The sequence below is a fragment of the Malaya genurostris genome, chromosome 2 (genome assembly GCF_030247185.1).
Source record: "Malaya genurostris strain Urasoe2022 chromosome 2, Malgen_1.1, whole genome shotgun sequence".
Taxonomy (NCBI): Eukaryota; Metazoa; Arthropoda; class Insecta; order Diptera; family Culicidae; genus Malaya; species Malaya genurostris.
The window spans coordinates 58046010-58063693 of NC_080571.1; the positions used below are offsets into that span (position 1 = coordinate 58046010).

Consider the following 17684-nt stretch of genomic DNA (forward strand, 5'->3'; position numbering starts at 1 on the left):
AACTTTTGAGCACTTGCGCTTTACGAAATTAGAGGTGATCCCAAAATATTGGCACCCTTATATACATTAGAGCGGTAAAAAACAACTTGTTTTGTTTGAGTCGGTGTTGAACAGTCGTTCGCACCGCACGCGTATAGCTCTTGGCTCCTGGAATTTTTTTCTGGCTACCTAGAGTTTCATTGATTCAAGGCTTCAGTCTTTTTCAAGGCTACCTGAATCACTAACTAAGTGACTAAGTGATACAAAGAGTGATATTAGAGTGACTAAGTGATATTAGAGTGACTAAGAAATTAATCAGCCTTTTTTAAGGCTAGCTAGGAGTCTAATCGAAGACTAATTTAGCCTAGTTAATTTAATTTAAAATTTCATTAATTTCAAAAATGCCTGCGTCCAACCGGAAAGGCAACAAGCCTAAGGCTAAAAATAATTCAATACGGAATAAATCACAATCCGTTATTCAACATTTTTCTAATAACATTCACGATCTTATAGAATCTGAATGTAAAAATAAAAGACAACGGACGGATTTCCCTTCCGTTGATTCTATGCCATCTAACAATATTTATGAGACTCTTCCTGAATCCGATTGTAGCGACATAGAAGAAAATTCTTCAAAAATTCCCAAAATGGACGCTTGTCGTTCTGGGAAGAAACATCAATCTATGCCACCAGTGACGGTGATGATTTCCGACTTCAAAGCATTCCGTAGTGAGCTTTCTACTTTTCTCCCGGAAGTAAAAGTCTCATTTCAAATCGGACGAAGAGGAGAATGTCGAGTCTGGGTGGATGGATTGGAAGATTACGAACGTCTTATTCGATATTTGTCCGAGAAACTTCATAAATTTTATTCATATGATATAAAATCAGACAGACCCTTCAAGGCTGTCTTGAAAGGATTATCAAATGATCAAAGTATTGATGAAATTAAAAATGAACTAAAAGAATTGCTTGGTTTTGCCCCTTCCCAAGTAATACTTATGAAAAAAAGAGCGAATGGTACTTCTAAACCACGCTCTGGAATTTCCCATGAACTTTACCTAATACATTTCAATCGAAGTGATGTAAACAATTTGAAAACTTTAGAAAATGTTCGTTTCATTTCCCACATTAAAATTCATTGGGAACATTATAAACGACATAATGGTATTGCAAACTTAACGCAATGTCGTCGTTGCCAAGGCTTCGGTCATGGAACCAAAAATTGTCATATGGATATACGGTGTTTGAATTGTGGTAAATCGCATTCGAAAGACGTTTGTCCAATGAATGAAACCACTGATAAATTTTCATGTTCAAATTGCAATGGAAATCATAAATCCAATTATTTGAAATGTCCTGTCAGGGAAAAAATTTTAAACGCTCGTTCGCTTAGACAACAAGTCAAATCAACGACCTTAAATTTACAGAATATACCTGAAAATTCTTCTAAGGCACCTGCCAATTCGTCTTCTAACGAAAACAATTTATTGACAGGTAGATCGACCTCGTCATCATCTTCTTCTAAAGTCAGTTATGCTGGTATATTAGGTAGAAATCTATCTCCTATTTCTTCTAATGTAAATAATCAAAACACAGGACCGCCTTGCAGTTCTTCTTCTAACGGAAACAATTTATTAATAGGTAGACCGGCCAAATCATCTTCTTCTAATGGCAGTCTACCTACAAATATTCCTTCAATGCCATTCGCTTCTTTAAATGAAGTCGATTTAGGCGATATAACTGAAAATAAAATGATCTACCTACAAGATCAACTTTTTCAAATGATCATCCAAATGAATTCAACTTCATCACTTTTTGAAGCATTTCAAATCGGATGGAAATTTGCAAATAATATTATAATGAATTTAAAATTTAACAGTGATGTTAAATAATTATTTGAATATTTTAAATTGGAATGCTCGATCTTTGAAATCGAGTGAAGATGAATTTTATAATTTTCTCAAAGTTCACAAAATTCATATTGCCATTGTGACAGAAACTTTTCTTAAACCAAATGTAAAATTGAAAAGTAATCCACATTATGTGGTTCATCGATTTGACAGGTTTACTGGAATGGGTGGTGGAGTTGCCATTTTTGTCCAACGGCAAATTAAACATCGAATTTTTCCTTCTTTCAATACTAAAGTTATTGAAAGCTTGGGAATCGAAGTTGAAACCATTCATGGAATTTATTTCATCGCTGGAGCATATTTGCCATTCCAATGCACCGGCGAACAATTAAATTTCTTTAAAGGCGATTTGCAAAAACTTACAAGATATCGATCGAAATTTTTCGTAATAGGGGACTTAAATGCTAAGCATGTCCAGTGGAATTGTAGGCAAAATAACAGTAATGGTAAAATACTTCATAATCAACTCTCAGCTGGTTATTTCACAGTTCTTCATCCCAGTAATCCTACTTGTTTCTCTTCCGTGAAAAACCCGTCTACAATTGATCTGGTTCTAACAGATCAAAGTCACATTTGTAGTGAACCGATTACTCATGCTGACTTTGACTCAGATCATCTTCCTGGAACATTCAGACTTTCCAACGAAGCTATAATTAATCCAATTAGTTCTATTTTCAACTATCATAGAGCTAATTGGTTGGATTACAGATCTCACATTGAAAATCATGTGGATCATGAAACTATTTTAGAAAATTCTGCGGACATCGACACAGCAATTGACAATTTGAATCATTATATTATCGAAGCTAGAAATCTTTCAGTTCCCAAAGCTCAAACTAAATTAAATTCTCCTATCATCGATGACAATCTTCAACTGCTCATTCGGTTGAAGAATGTTCGTCGACGACAATATCAACGTTCTCGTGATCCTGCTATGAAAAACATAGTTAAGGATTTACAAAAAGAAATTAAACATAGATTTACTCTTTTGCGAAATGAAAATTTCGCTAAAGAAGTTGAACAAATTAAACCATATTCTAAACCTTTCTGGAAACTTTCTAAGGTTCTTAAGAAACCTCAGAAACCAATTCCTGCTCTCAAGGAAGGAAATCAAATACTTCTTACAAATGGTGAAAAAGCCCAAAAACTTGCTCAGCAGTTCGAGAGTGTTCACAATTTAGATTTAAACGTTGTGAGTCCTATTGAAAATGAAGTCTCACTGAAATATGATCATATTTCAACCCAAGTGTTATCACACGATGACATTATTGAGACGAATTTTGATGAAATTAAATTAATTATTAGGAAACTCAAAAACATGAAGGCTCCTGGTAATGATGGAATTTTTAATATTCTTATTAAAAATCTTCCCGATGTTGCCTTGAGACTCCTGGTTAAAATTTTCAACAAGTGTTTTTCATTAGCTTACTTCCCAAAAAGATGGAAAAACGCTAAAGTAATTCCTATCCTAAAACCTGATAAAAACCCAGCAGAAACATCAAGTTATCGCCCAATTAGCTTACTTTCTTCTATCAGTAAACTTTTTGAAAAAATTAACTTGTTGAGAATGATGACTCATATAAATGAGAATTCAATTTTTTTACCAGAGCAGATTGGATTTCGTCATGAACATTCAACTACTCATCAGCTTGTCAGAGTAACGAACATGCTAAAATCAAATAAATCTTCTGGGTTATCCACTGGAGTTGCTCTTCTAGACATAGAAAAAGCATTCGACAGTGTTTGGCACAAAGGTTTAATAGCAAAAATGTCCGATTTCCAGTTTCCTATTTATTTGATCAAAATGATTCAAAATTATTTAACTGATCGTACTCTTCAGGTTAGCTATCAGAATTGTAAATCTGAATTGCTACCCGTACGAGCCGGTGTTCCGCAGGGTTCGAGCGTAGCTCCAATCTTGTATAATATTTTCACTTCTGATCTTCCAAATCTACCCGTTGGTTGTCAGAAATCGCTATTCTGTGACGACACAAGTCTGTTAGCCACAGGTAGAAATCTAAGAGTGATCTGCAGTCGCCTACAAAGAAGTTTAAATATTTTCAGTGATTATCTGTCAAAATGGAAAATTAAACCAAATGCAGCAAAAACGCAATTAATTATCTTTCCTCACAAGCCAAGAGCTTCTTTTCTTAAACCAAACAATAATCACATTCTCAAATTGAATGGCTTGGAATTGACATGGTCTGATCAAGCTAAATACTTAGGTTTAACGTATGACAAAAAACTCACTTTCAAGGATCACATTGAAGGAATCCAGGCAAAGTGTAATAAATATATTAAATGTTTATATCCTCTTATAAACAGAAATTCTAAGCTCTGTCTAAAAAACAAACTGTTAATTTATAAACAAATTTTCAGACCAGCCATGCTTTATGCGGTACCAATTTGGTCAAGTTGTTGTTCCACCAGGAAGAAAACGCTTCAAAGGATTCAGAATAAAATTCTGAAAATGATTCTGAAGCGTCCTCCCTGGTTTAATACAAATGAGTTACACAGACTCACAAATATAGAACCATTAGATGTAATGTCACATAATATTATAAGCAAATTCCGACAAAAATCGATGCAATCTTCAATTGAATCGATTCGCTCTCTGTATTAGTTAGTAAGTTAGTATATAAGTTCCTTTTCCCCATTACACAATACAAGTAGGTTTAGAATTTTCCCTACACAATAATCTCAGAATTGCGGAAGCAAACAATGTCTTCATGGTAATAACCAAATCATATATATATAACAGGGCTGAAAAGTCACCACTTGTGGCTGAACACCCAATTTAAATCTTAATAATTTAATTTTAACTCATATTCCAATGAATAGTTATTTAAAAAAAAAAAAAAAAAACTTGTTTTGTCGGTTACGTCACTTATACAATCATATCTCCAGAACCAAAGGTCACAGCCATTAGATCTGCGAACTTGATCAATGGCCCGACAGTAGCTTTCAAACGAGCATAAGTTTGTTCAAATCGGTTCAGCCATCTCTGAGAAAATTGAGCGTGTATAAATATCTTCGAAAAAGTGTACACACACACACACACAAACACACACACACAGAGAGAGAGAGAGAGAGAGAGAGAGAGAGAGAGAGATTTTCCGATCTCGTCAAACTGAGTCGAATGGTCTATAACACTATGGGTCTCCGAGGCTCCGTTCAAAAGTCAGTTTTTCCAGCAATTCTAATACCTTTCTATAAAGAAAGGCAAAAAGGAAACTATTTAGGTTTTTACTTTCCGATGACTGGTTTCCAAGAAGTTGCGCGTTTTTGCGGGGATTTCGAAATTACGCGTTTTTTACGTAAAGTTTCTAAGTTATCCGGTTTTCTTGTTTTGTCTTAGAAATGCTTGAAACTTCGAGATCTGGTGTTATTTCGAATTTTTTTAAGTCAACTTTCTGACACTTAGAAAATTTTCGATTTTTTTCACAAAATAACTTTTTTGACATTACACAACTTCTGGACGTTTGATGCGTTTCATGCACATCCATAAAAAATTTCGATTTCGAAAATCTCAAAATTTTTCCAAATCCCAAACTCGTTTTTTCCGAATCCGCGGTTACGCGGTTTTCCGAAGTTACGCGGTATTTTTCTCACCGAGGATAAAAAGAGACCACAGTGTATGTAGTTTTATCTGTAAAATGTATAATTTTGAAACATTGTTTGAGAATAAGCGAAATTTAAAGAAAACTCGTTTCTGAAGGAACCTTGCCTTAATAGCCAACTTGAATTTTAAACGGTAAGTGGAGAACATCTTAGAACAAAATTTAATCCACATCAACAAAGTTTTTTGCTTTGCATGAGGACTTTGAATTTTAAAAATCTTTATTTTTTCAGTGTAAGAGTCGATAAAAGTATTTTTATTCGAAAACTTGAGGAACTTCATGAAAATCACTAATACGACACTTTTATTTGATTTGTCATTATTGAACAATAGACATTTGAAAAAAAAGTTTGGCCCTATTCAAAAGACAGTCTAGATTAATCTTTAAAAAAACGAAGTATGCAAAGTGGCCTTTCTGACGAAGATTTCAAGTGCTGAAAGTTTCATTAAAATCTGAGAGGGTGCTGCCAACATTTGATCGAGAATGATCCGCTCCCTTGCGGAACACCCAATCTAGTGTTGAGGGAATCAGAGAGTTTAGACAGTTCCAATTTGTACGGTAGCGCTACGATCAGTGAGACACGACAACCAACCAATTAGTTATCCAAACTGGGAATCCAAATCGCCTCAGTTTTTCCAGTTTCGAGCTGATGAGGAACACAGTCAAAAGTATTTGAAAAATTAAAATAAACCGCGTCGATAGGTTTCCGCTATTCAACTGTAGAAATATAGCTCAGTAGGCTCGTGGTAGTAAATAAATTGTGATTAAATTTACAAAATATCCCGTAGCATGCTTTCGAATACTTTTAGTAAACAACCAAGAATTAAGATGCCTCTAAAGCTAGTGACGTTAGTGTATGTGGCCAATTTTGGGACCAGGAAATATCATAGTGACTTACTTACTTACCATGAGTCACCTTTTCAAAATTTACCCCTTACAAGAGTGTGTAGAACTCAATCGTGAATATCTCTTGTTGTGTTAGTTGTATATGGTCAGTAATTTATGATAAAACTGATGTTTTCTAAAATGTTTGATATGAACGAGCATTATGGTGAAATTCGGTGGCAATTCAGTGCCGCATGTATTGAACGAATCATCGCACAAAGCGTATCGTGCAAAACCGACACATAGAAATACGGAATATTTTCAGTGATTGAGTGCTGTGGGTTTACGACATGTTTTGTTCGCTAGTAAAACAGACCTTAACTTCGTGTGGTTATAAACCACGAGTACTTTTAATTGACTAATATGAGGAAGATACATTTATGCAAGTTGTTCAAGATGATCAGTTTAATCAGGCAATTTATAACTGAACTAATGATTGATATTCTCGCATTTTACGAAATTGTTTATTCTTTGTTATCGACAAATATCTTTGGCATGATGATAACTCTTCATCCAACTGGTTTATATAAGAAATGAATCATAAAGACTGTCCCAGAACGTATGGACGCACTTTGATTTCGCTGTAAATAATTCACAAGTGTTAGATATTCAAATTTTATTCGATATACTGATAATATTAGACTACAATAGCAGAATATCATTCTCAACATTTGCTACTTAGCCATTGTAGACCAACTGACGCAGCACCGTCTTGCGAACGTTCCTCATTAAATTCCGTACAGACTTCTTAGCGACAAATTTTGACACTTTTTTTCAATCTTTTTCGAACTGTTGAATGGTTTTGGCTGCCGAGACATGTTTCCTAAGATGTGCCTTCGTTAATGCCCGAAAAACCTCAATTGGTCGAAGTTGTGGGCAATTTGGTGGATTCATGTCTTTTGGGACGAAGGTGACATTTTTGGTAGTATACCATTCTACCGTTGATTTCGAGTAGTGGCAAGAAGCAAGATCTGGCCAGAAGACAACAGGATCCTTGTGGCTTCGAATCATGGGTAGAAGTCGTTTTTGTAAACATTCCTTGATGTATATTTCGCTGTTCATTGAAGTAGTGGTGATAAAGGGTTTCGAAATCTTACCGCAGCTAAAAATTGCTTGCCAGACCATAGCTTTCTTACCAAATTTTTCGACTTCAATCGATGTGTCGGACTGGTTTAACACTTGCCCTTCTCGCACCGTATAATATTGTGGTCCCAGCAAGGATTTGTATTCGAGTTTCACTTAGGTTTCGTCGTCCATGATTATGCAGTTCAAATTTCCAGCAAGAATCATATTGTACAGCTTTCGAACCCTCGGCCTGATCGATGCTTCTTGTTTCGGACTACGTTTTGGTTGTTTCTGCTTCTTATAGGTTCGAAAATTTAAACGTTCTTTAGCACGAAGAACATTGGATTTCGAAGTGCTCACTTTTTTGCCACATCCCGAACTGAAACCTCCTTCTTTTGCTCGAACGCCTTCAGTATACGTTTATCCAACTGAGGTTTAGCAGGACCTTTTTTTTTCGACCCGTTTTCGGTTTACCCTCAAAGGTGTTATCCTCACTGAACTTCCTGATTGCATTTCGCACGGCTTTTTCACTTACTCCTTCCATTTTTTCTATTTTTCTCAATGACAGTCCGCGTTCTGTGCACTGTTCTGCGCATTTCGAAACAAACTAATGAAAACGAATAAACAACTGCACAAGTGGTTAGAGAAGAGTGTAAACAACAGGACGCAGCCATAAAAATTGACAGATTCTGAACCATTGCGAAATGGCAGCGGTTTTTGGTTGCGTCCATACTTTCTGGGACAGTCTTTAGCCCTGCGGGGGTATAAGAATCCTATTTATATGTAAAATTTAATTTGGTTTTCAAAACCGAAATGCATTTCATTTTCCTTTTTTCCCCGGAATTAACTCTATTGCACTCCTGAGTTGATGGTGAAAAAGTGCACAAAGTTTCGTTGACATATCAAATGTACGACAAGAGCTCAGCGGGCACTACAGAACCAGAAATTCCACTGAACATGAACCGGCTGCATTTAGGTACATTGAGGAAATGGCAAACCCCAGCCATCGACTAACGAGCAGGTCCCAATCGAAGCGTGATACAGTTGTCCTTGGTTCGTAGGAAAAGTTCCGTCGAACGAACATACAAACTTTCTACATTTCGGTAAACCCTGAAACGAGTGGACAACCGTATATTGTCAGAGAGAAAATTATTGTTAAAATGTTCTTTATTCAAATACCAACACCGTCGGAAAAATTCAACAAAAGTTTGTTGTGGCTCAATGTCCCTTCTAAGTTGTAGCGAATTCCAGTTATTATTTTCTATTTGGCCAACATTAGTCCAAAATTGAATGACGACTTCAACTAACAAAATCATCCTTGCACACAGTTAATATTCTAATCTATAACCCTATCAAATCGTAAGTGAGTTTGAAAAAAAACATACGAATTATAGAATGACTTTTCCTTGATAATGGATTGACGATGGCATGGCTGGAGGACAAAACCAAAGGATATCTTTAAACGATCGCTTGGGAAACGATCGTAAAAAAATCACTCCGGTATCAATCAAAACAGTTTATCTTTTCAATGTGCGATTAACCACCCAGTAGCTTACCTTATCGGGGTTGACAATCGACAGATTGTAATTTTCCGATAAGAGCCAATTTAATATCGATGCAGCGCTGGTATATTTTATCGCTAACCGGCTGTTATCCAATAACCGTTTCTACACTAGCCCGGACAGCGATAATGTAATCGACCATCGGGAAATTCAAATAAAGGATGGTGACAACCGTGCTATTCAATGGAAACATCGTAGAAAGGAAACATCATAATGAGGAACAGCATGTCGAGCGACCAGCGAGTTTGATTTGATGGCAATACATGATAGCAAAATAATGTCACCGTACGGAAAGGAAAATAGGAAGAAAATGGAAATTACGTTCGCTTAGTTAGTGGTCAATGAAATCGAGACCATCGAGCTTAAAATATACTGTACTGATGTCTCGTTTTACGCGGGGATACGCAATACTTCGGAAAAGAACCGCAAAACTAAAGAATTTTTTTTGTGGACGATACACGATTTTTTTCAAGATATTTATCTTGAAAAATATTGTGTAACGTCCACATCTGGTGTAATCTAAAAAACCTGTTTTAATCCACCTAGTGGTTTAATGATGCCTTTCTCATATTACGTATTACATCATAAATATTACCATGAAAATCGCAAAAAGAACTGTTCATTGAATAGAAATAGTAAAGTTTGTTCGGACTTAATCTAACAAACTCTGCAAATCCTGTTTACCCTGTAGTTCCAAAACAAATTTAGGAATTCCGTTTGAAACTGTCAGATTTTTTCTTTGAGTAAGTTTGGTGCAGTTTTCAATCACCATTTCCAATTCTTCCGAAACCGGAATCAGATGACCGATATAGCCGAAGTTGGTTTGTTTGCCAACAACAAATATGACCTACAAGTTGGAACAGTTTTGAACCTAGATAAACCTAGACTTACTATCTCATGCTCTATTTCGATTAAATCGATTAAGCGAAATCTAACAAACGAAGCGAACCTGCGTTTCAGTTACTTCTGCATATGTAAGTCAAGCTGAACAGCATGAATCAGCAGCATAAAACATGTAGTTGGATTATTATTATTATTATTATTATTATTATTATTATTATTATTATTATTATTATTATTATTATTATTATTATTATTATTATTATTATTATTATTATTATTATTATTATTATTAGTATTATTATTATTATTATATTATCTACATATTATTATGTAGATATATAAAGCGTAAGTATATTCGTTTCTTACATTTTCAGTGTTTCTTCTTCTTTCTTTTCAGGCATCACCGCGGAAGGATGACTAATTGTAATCTATAATATCAACGGTAAGTTTTAGGTTAAGCTTTAATTCACACATTTCTGGTAAGTATTTAACTAGTGGTAAGGTAAGTGATACATGTAATTATTCTTTACTCTAATCGTACCTCAATTCTACTAACTGCTCCACTTACTACGTGGATGAATCCACAAAGATTCAGAAATTCCGAACAGAATATAAATTTGATAGAAACCGACTACAAATTGCACAACCGATCGCTTTCAATGTTTTTTCTGTCTTTTTCTGGTTCTTGCACTAGTGACATTTGTCAAGACGCAAGCTTTTTATACCCTGTGGTAACTTTCTTGCGAGGAATAGAGCAGGGTGGTTCGCAAATCATATCGACTAAAGGTATCGTCGACAATTATTATTACTATTTTTCTTTTTATTATTATTATTATTATTATTATTATTATTATTATTAATATTCTTATTATGATTATTATTATTATTATTATTATTATTATTATTATTATTATTATTATGGACATCACTACACCACAGGCACGGTATTACTGCACTACCAGCTGTGAAAAATGCATTTTTTTCAAATAAATCTCAATTCATTGACATTCTTTAATTTTTTTATATCATTTATTTTAAACCGGCTATACATTCTTTTATTCTTTCGGTCGCACTTCTAACATAGCAAAAAAATTTTATCATCCGCAGCACCGTCTTTTACCAATATCACACTAGCAGCAGACATCCGTAACCGTTTCGTTTTCTTTATAGCGTGTACGAAATAGAACAAAGCACGCGTTTTGCACTGCGAAACCGGATGTTGGATCCGGATGAAATTTCACAGTAACTTCAAAGATAACATGAGCATTAATTCAAATCAATATTTGTGAAAATCGGTTCAAGCATCGCAGAGAGATCGAAGTGAATTCTATTTTTGGAGTTTTTCATCACCACTTCCGGTGCTTCCGGAACTGGAAAAGAGGGACCAGTAGTGCCGAATTAATGCTCACAAACTAACAAGCGCTGCAAACTAGATAAATTTATCAGACAGTTTTATAGAATTTGTATCTGTTTTTGATCATCGTTCGTGAAAAAATACTAATGAAATTGATAATTTTCCACTTATCACGCTTTAGGTCCGGAACCGAAAGTCGGATTCAGATAAAAAGTTTTACAAATTTTTAGGAAACTATAAGACCTTTCATTTTAATTTTAGTTTTCGAAAGTCGGTTGAGCTGTTCCAGAAATAATTGAGTGCAAACTTTTTCTCAAATTTTCATATATTACCATATAACTCTGGAACCGGAAGTCGGATCCAAATGAAATTCAATAGCAAGCTATGAGACCATAATACCTTTTATTTGAACCTTAGTTGGTGAAAATTGGTTTAGCCATCTCTGGAAAAAGTGGGTGCATATTTTTTCCATTTTTTTGGTACATATCATATTATGTCTCCGGAACCGGAAGTCGAATCGGGATGAAATTCAATAGCAGACTATAGGACCATGAGACCTTTAATTTGAATCTTAGTTTGTAAAATTCGGTTCAGCCATCTCTGAGGAAAGAGAGTGCATATTTTTGTAACATACACACACACAAACACACACACACACACACACACACACACACACACACACAGACATTTGCTCAGTTCGTCGAGCTGAGTCAAATGGTATATGACATTCGGCCCTCCGGGCCTCGGTTAGAAAGTCGATTTTCACTGTGATTGCATAGCCTTTCTATATTCAAGATAAACACCAGATCTCGACGTTTCATGCATTTCTTTGGTAATTCGCGTAAAAAACTGGGTAACTCGGAAATTCGCTTAAAAAACTCGGTAACTTCGGAAATCCGCGTAACTTCGGGAATTCGGATAAAAAAGCCACTAGAAAACCATGATAAATCGTTATTCTTTCTTAAAATTAGATATCTGAAGAGTGCATGGTGAAACGGAATGTACTATGAATTTATAACTACCTTTATTAAAAGTAACACATGGATCAATATGTCCCGAGACTAAAGCAGAGATGGCGCTCGTAGTAAACCAGTAACCACGTCTTTCTAGAGTACTAACCTTTGCTTGAAACGAGTCAAAATTTTTTTTTTTATTCATCAACCTAATCACCTTTTAGGGTGATACAATGGTTCCAGCGTTTTTCCAATTTTTCAATACCATGTTTATAAAAAAAATTATCTTTCGCTTCAAAATAAGCTTCAGTTTCAGCGATGACCTCCTCACTTGAGCCAAATCTTTTTCCCTGGAGCATTTTTTTAAGATCAGCAAAGAGCCAGTAGTCACTGGGGGCTAAATCTGGCAAGTATGGGGTTGGGGAAGCAGATCAAAGTCCAATTCGTTCAATTTCGCCATGGATGGAACAAAAACAGCATTCATCGACTCGTTGCTGTTTTTGTTTCATCGAAAGCAATCGTGGCACCCACTTGGAAAAAACTTTTTTCGTGCTCAATTTTTCATGAAGGATAGTAAATACACTTCCATATGATATCTGTGTCATCTCAGCAATCTCACGGAGCTTCACTTTACGATCTTTCATTAGAATTTTTGTCACTTCACTCACATTTTCCGGTGTAACGGCTTCCACAGGTCTACCCGAGCGTTCCGCGTCATTTGTGTCGGTACGACCACGTTTAAACTCGGCGAACCACCGACAAATCATTGCTTTTGATGGACAAGAGTCCGGATAACATTTTTCAATCCATTGTTTCGCTTGCACGGTGTTTATACCCATTAAAAAACAATGTTTTATCAAAACATGAAACTCGGTTTTTTCCATTTTTAAAGAAACTACAAAACGACTTTACTCCAACGTCGATAACTCAGCTGTTTCTGGTCGAATCGACTTAAAATTTTGACCCGTTTCAAGCAAAGGTTAGTACTGTAGAAAGACGTGGTTACTGGTTTACTACGAGCGCCATCTCTGCTGCAAACGACTCAAAGTGGATTCCTTTACATTTGTGATAACAGGATAAACACTATACAAGTTAGAGTGGTTTTGTTGACTTTGAATTGATAAAATATGTCATCAAATACATTTTCAATTTTTTCTATAACAAAACTGAAGTAATCCATGTCAACAGAAGCACTGGTTTTTCTGGTAGAATCTAAAAGTTTAGCTGCGAGAAGCTTTCTGCTTTCTCAAATGACCCTTATCACATCTTACTTTTGCGCACTTTATATTCACATCTTTGCTCTTTCTTGAGTACCAGGGCTCTATAATTCTCATATTCTTTCTCCTTCTATATTCTCTTGTTAATTTGATATCGTCAAAAATCCGAAAAATTGAAGTCATTTACCTCTTTAAATTCTCCTTCAAAAGAATTGATATGTTGTCCAAACATAAGGGCATGTTCAGGAGTGTTTTAGTTTTAGATGCATAATTTATGTCATTTATGTGAAAATTGAAATCTAGAATTTATAACAAAATAAACTGGCAGCCCCAACAGAGTTTCACCTATGATTAAAATATAAAAAATAGAACGTATACCAGTTTTAAATTTGACAATAGAACTGGTCGAATAAATAAAACTAAAACGTATTGCTGGGGACAAGGATGGCTTTTATCGTATCAAAGAACGTTCACTGGCAACTCTTTAACGATTGAATCAGTGCTATCAAGGAGAAACGGAAATCATCGCAACAACAAAAACCCGGCATGGCTCATTTAACATAGAATCGACACCAGTGCGAGAGCGAATTTCTCTCGTTGACATTTCTGAGAATCAAAAGTTAGCACGCTGCTGTGTGGATCCTCTCTGAAGCAACAAACGGTCGCTTATTCTCGTTTCGCGATCCGATTCTATACAGGTAGTTGACAATTGCGATAGAATCATTATACTATTGCCGCTTATTCTAACTATGTGCATATAACCTTTGTATAAGTTGTGTCTATGAAAATGTATGTGAATGCTCCACACAATGGTTTTGAAATATTGCAACCTAGTATGAGAATCATCGAATTGAATCATCGATTTGATTTTTGCGATAATTGTCAACTTGCGATTCTCTCTTGAGAAATTCCACACAGCAAGGATCATTATCAGACTGTAATTTTTTTCAAGGGCGTGAAATACTCAGAGTATGAAGTGGAGCGAAGAAATGTAGCAAAATTCTCTCAAGAATCATTCATTGAGAGACTCGAGTTCTTGTAGCATCTTCTACCGGATTGAAAATGTTGTATACAATATAGATAGGAATATAGCAGCTTCTGTCAAATTTTCGGCAATCACCAACACTGGGGATACGTTTGTTTCAGTTTCATTTACATTATAGACCACCCATATGAATCTTGCAGCTGCTGAATTTGCTCTAAGGGCATATTCAGTAGTGTTCTAGTTGTAGATGTATAATTTATGTCAGTTACAAAATTTAAATCTGAATTTTATAACAACAAAAAACTGGCAGCCCCAGCAGTGTTTGTTCTCGTGTTTCAAATATACAAAAAATGGAACGGCATCGAAGACCTGTTTTAAATTTGACAGAAGAACTGGTCGAATAAATAAAACTAGAACGGCTTGCTGGGGATACGTTTGTTCCAGTTTCTGCTCCATTACAAATCTTCCATATAGAACTTCTAGCTGCTGAATTTGTTCTAAGCTTGGTTTTCAGTCCTTACAGTTTTATTTCGTTTCCGCAAAACTTGAAGCGATGAATCATCCCTAGTTCTAATCCAAATGTGGTATAATAACGAAAAATCTCTTCGGGGCAGATTTCACATACTTACCCGGCATTACAAAGTGGTACAGTTTGATATTTAATTGTCATTGGTTATCAAATTTACAAAAGTTTAGTATTTGTGATTTGATTATACACTTCAGGCTTCGTATTCGCTGATTATCCAGATTTACCAAACAAATTGAAAATTATTAAAATTAATTGCTGTAAAACAATGATTTTTTTTACTTTACCGAAAGTTTATGTAAAAAAAATTCCGAGCATTGAAATCAAATCAAAATGTGCAATGCTAAATTTAATGAGTTGATTCAAAATATCGTTGAGTTGAAATAAAATATCGTTTGAGCTTGAAATCTACTGTAACTAACCCAGCTGCAATCACCAGTTAATCTGAACAAATTGGCTCAAGTGGTATGTTCCCCTGATTATTTGGATATTTGTGCCATACGTTCGACAGCATTTGTACTCAGAAAGAGATGTGCAAAACAGCTCATACCGGTGAGCAACTTTAAACCGATCAGCTCACTAAAGTGAATCGATTCAATGTATCAGCTCATCATATGTACCACACATACATATGGTCAGTGCGGTAAAATTTCATTTTCAATCGAATAATATAAGATGAAAATGAAATTTATGGCCACTGACCGTCAGCATATCCCTTCTAATTCATTTGACTTTTGCTGCCATTTTCAAGTGAAGCTCTCAGAATTCATCGTCAGTTGAATAATCGTACCTAGTCATTTGAAGTTTTACTTGCTCAGTTTCAAGTGCCAAGTAGTCTAGCTGCTTCATTGTCTTCGATCTTGGTAGTAAGCAATTTCGAACGAATAGAGTTATAAAAGGAGTCAAGCGTTAAAAATGAAAACTTATGAGGAAACGATTAATTTATGTGTATTCTGTGATTGATGTTGCAGCTATCTGATTAGTCTTTCATCTATTATCTTGAACCAATTCGAATGTTTACATGAACCTCATTTGAAGACCGCTCTTACACTATTGCACTATTGAAAGAGATATTTTGTTACTTTAAAAGATCAACTGACGGTGGTTAAACTGAGCCTCGATTGAAGAGAAACGAGTGATGAAGTGAATGCTGCTCGTTCGGGCCGTCAGCAAACATTGTGTGTGTCAGAGGATGAAGTTTACTGCAGTGGAGAGATCGTCAATGTGCTCCACATTCAGTTTCAATTGAATTGAATGAAGTTTTACTGCACTGCCTATGGTAAACAGATTTTTCAAGTTGAAACAGAGATTTTAAAATGGCAACTCTGCTTACCAGTGCGGTGAACTGGTGAGCTGCGGTTCTTTTAAAAAGAGCTGTGAGCTGTCAGCTCACTTTGAAGATTCGATTCACTGAAACAGCTCAGGAGCGAATTGCCCATCTCTACGACGGTCAGAAGGAGGATGATGGTTCTACTGATTTTCATTTTGTATGATTTTTAAAGCAACCGCTCCACCGGTATTTAAAAAAATCAGGGATGCTTTAAACATTGTCGAAAAGGTTTATCATTTCTCAAATTTTAGGTGATTTGTTGCTTGCATTAAAGAATACTTAAATAATTTTAAATATTTTTATATGAAAATAATTACCAATCAACCATGCGTTTCTATTGAAGCTCTATTGGAAAGAATCGGATGTTGCCTAGTTCTAGTATCATATTTTTACGTTTCGTCTTCGACTTATCAGTGCATTTAGCCAATTATATTTAACTGCTGATTCAAACCCACGGATCAACATAATCCGCCGAGCAGACGTACAGTTAATACTTCCCGCATAGCGTTTTGGCTACCTGGGCAGCCATGGCCACCAGACGGCTACCAAAATTGATTCAGTGACGGTTGTCAAATCCATTTTGACAAAACAAAGTCGTCTGTATCTAAGTTAGCCGAGCGTTTTCATCTTCTCACCTTCGCTGAAAATGTCAAAAATTTCAATGTGAAAAAATCCTGGTGGATACGGTTGTATCGTTTGAGTTGTATATCTGGCAGCGGCGAGGCAGTCGGTCACCCGAATGTCTGCCAGTCATATTTTTATAGCTGGCAGCGTTTAGTCAGCCATCTGGTAGTCATGCGTATGCGGGTTATTGCCAAACACTTGTTAACGCCGAAGCGTGATGTCTATCCTGATGTGCCGAAGGCAAATGTAAACATGGTTTAACAACGCAGCTACTGCGTTCAATTGTTGGTGTTCGATTTTTAATAGTGATTTTCACTGTCGGCTAGAAAAGAATGCGATGCGATAAGATAGCGACAAAATGCCGCAAAGATAGCGAAACTGTCATTCGCATCGATTCAACCCCTTCGAGGCCACAAGCCAGAAAAAAATATTTTTTTAATTGACCGTTACAATGACTAATTTTTTATTTATTATTAAGAAAACTTCAGTCATAATGAATATTGATATTATCATATTGATAATGCGTATGTGGCAGATTACGGCTACAACTTGCACGGATTTTTTAAGCGTGTGCTATTTATTTGACATAATGTACGATTCAGACGATCCGCCGCCTTCCGTCACCGTCACCGGAACGTCAGCTTCCGTCAAAATTAGTTTAATACTTTCTTTACCGGAATGTTCACACGCTCCTTTCGTCAAGACGTTCCGTGACAGTGACGTTACGTGTGAATTGCTCCATAAGAATGCATGTAATTAATGTTGACGGTGCCGGTGACGGAGATTGACTGTGACAAAAGAAGACGGATCGTCTGAATCGTACATAATGGT

The 17684-nt window shown here is 35.7% G+C and overlaps 1 protein-coding gene across 2 annotated transcripts in view; it reads left to right on the forward strand.

Annotated features, from left to right (window-relative positions):
• LOC131427087 (FMRFamide receptor) overlaps positions 1–17684 on the forward strand; it is a 216684-nt gene that overhangs the window by 148263 nt on the left and 50737 nt on the right. For both annotated transcript variants that reach the window (XM_058590007.1, XM_058590008.1), the window contains exon 3: positions 10262–10306. The gene's annotated coding sequence lies outside the window, so the exon portion shown is untranslated. The remainder of the gene's footprint in view (positions 1–10261; positions 10307–17684) is intronic.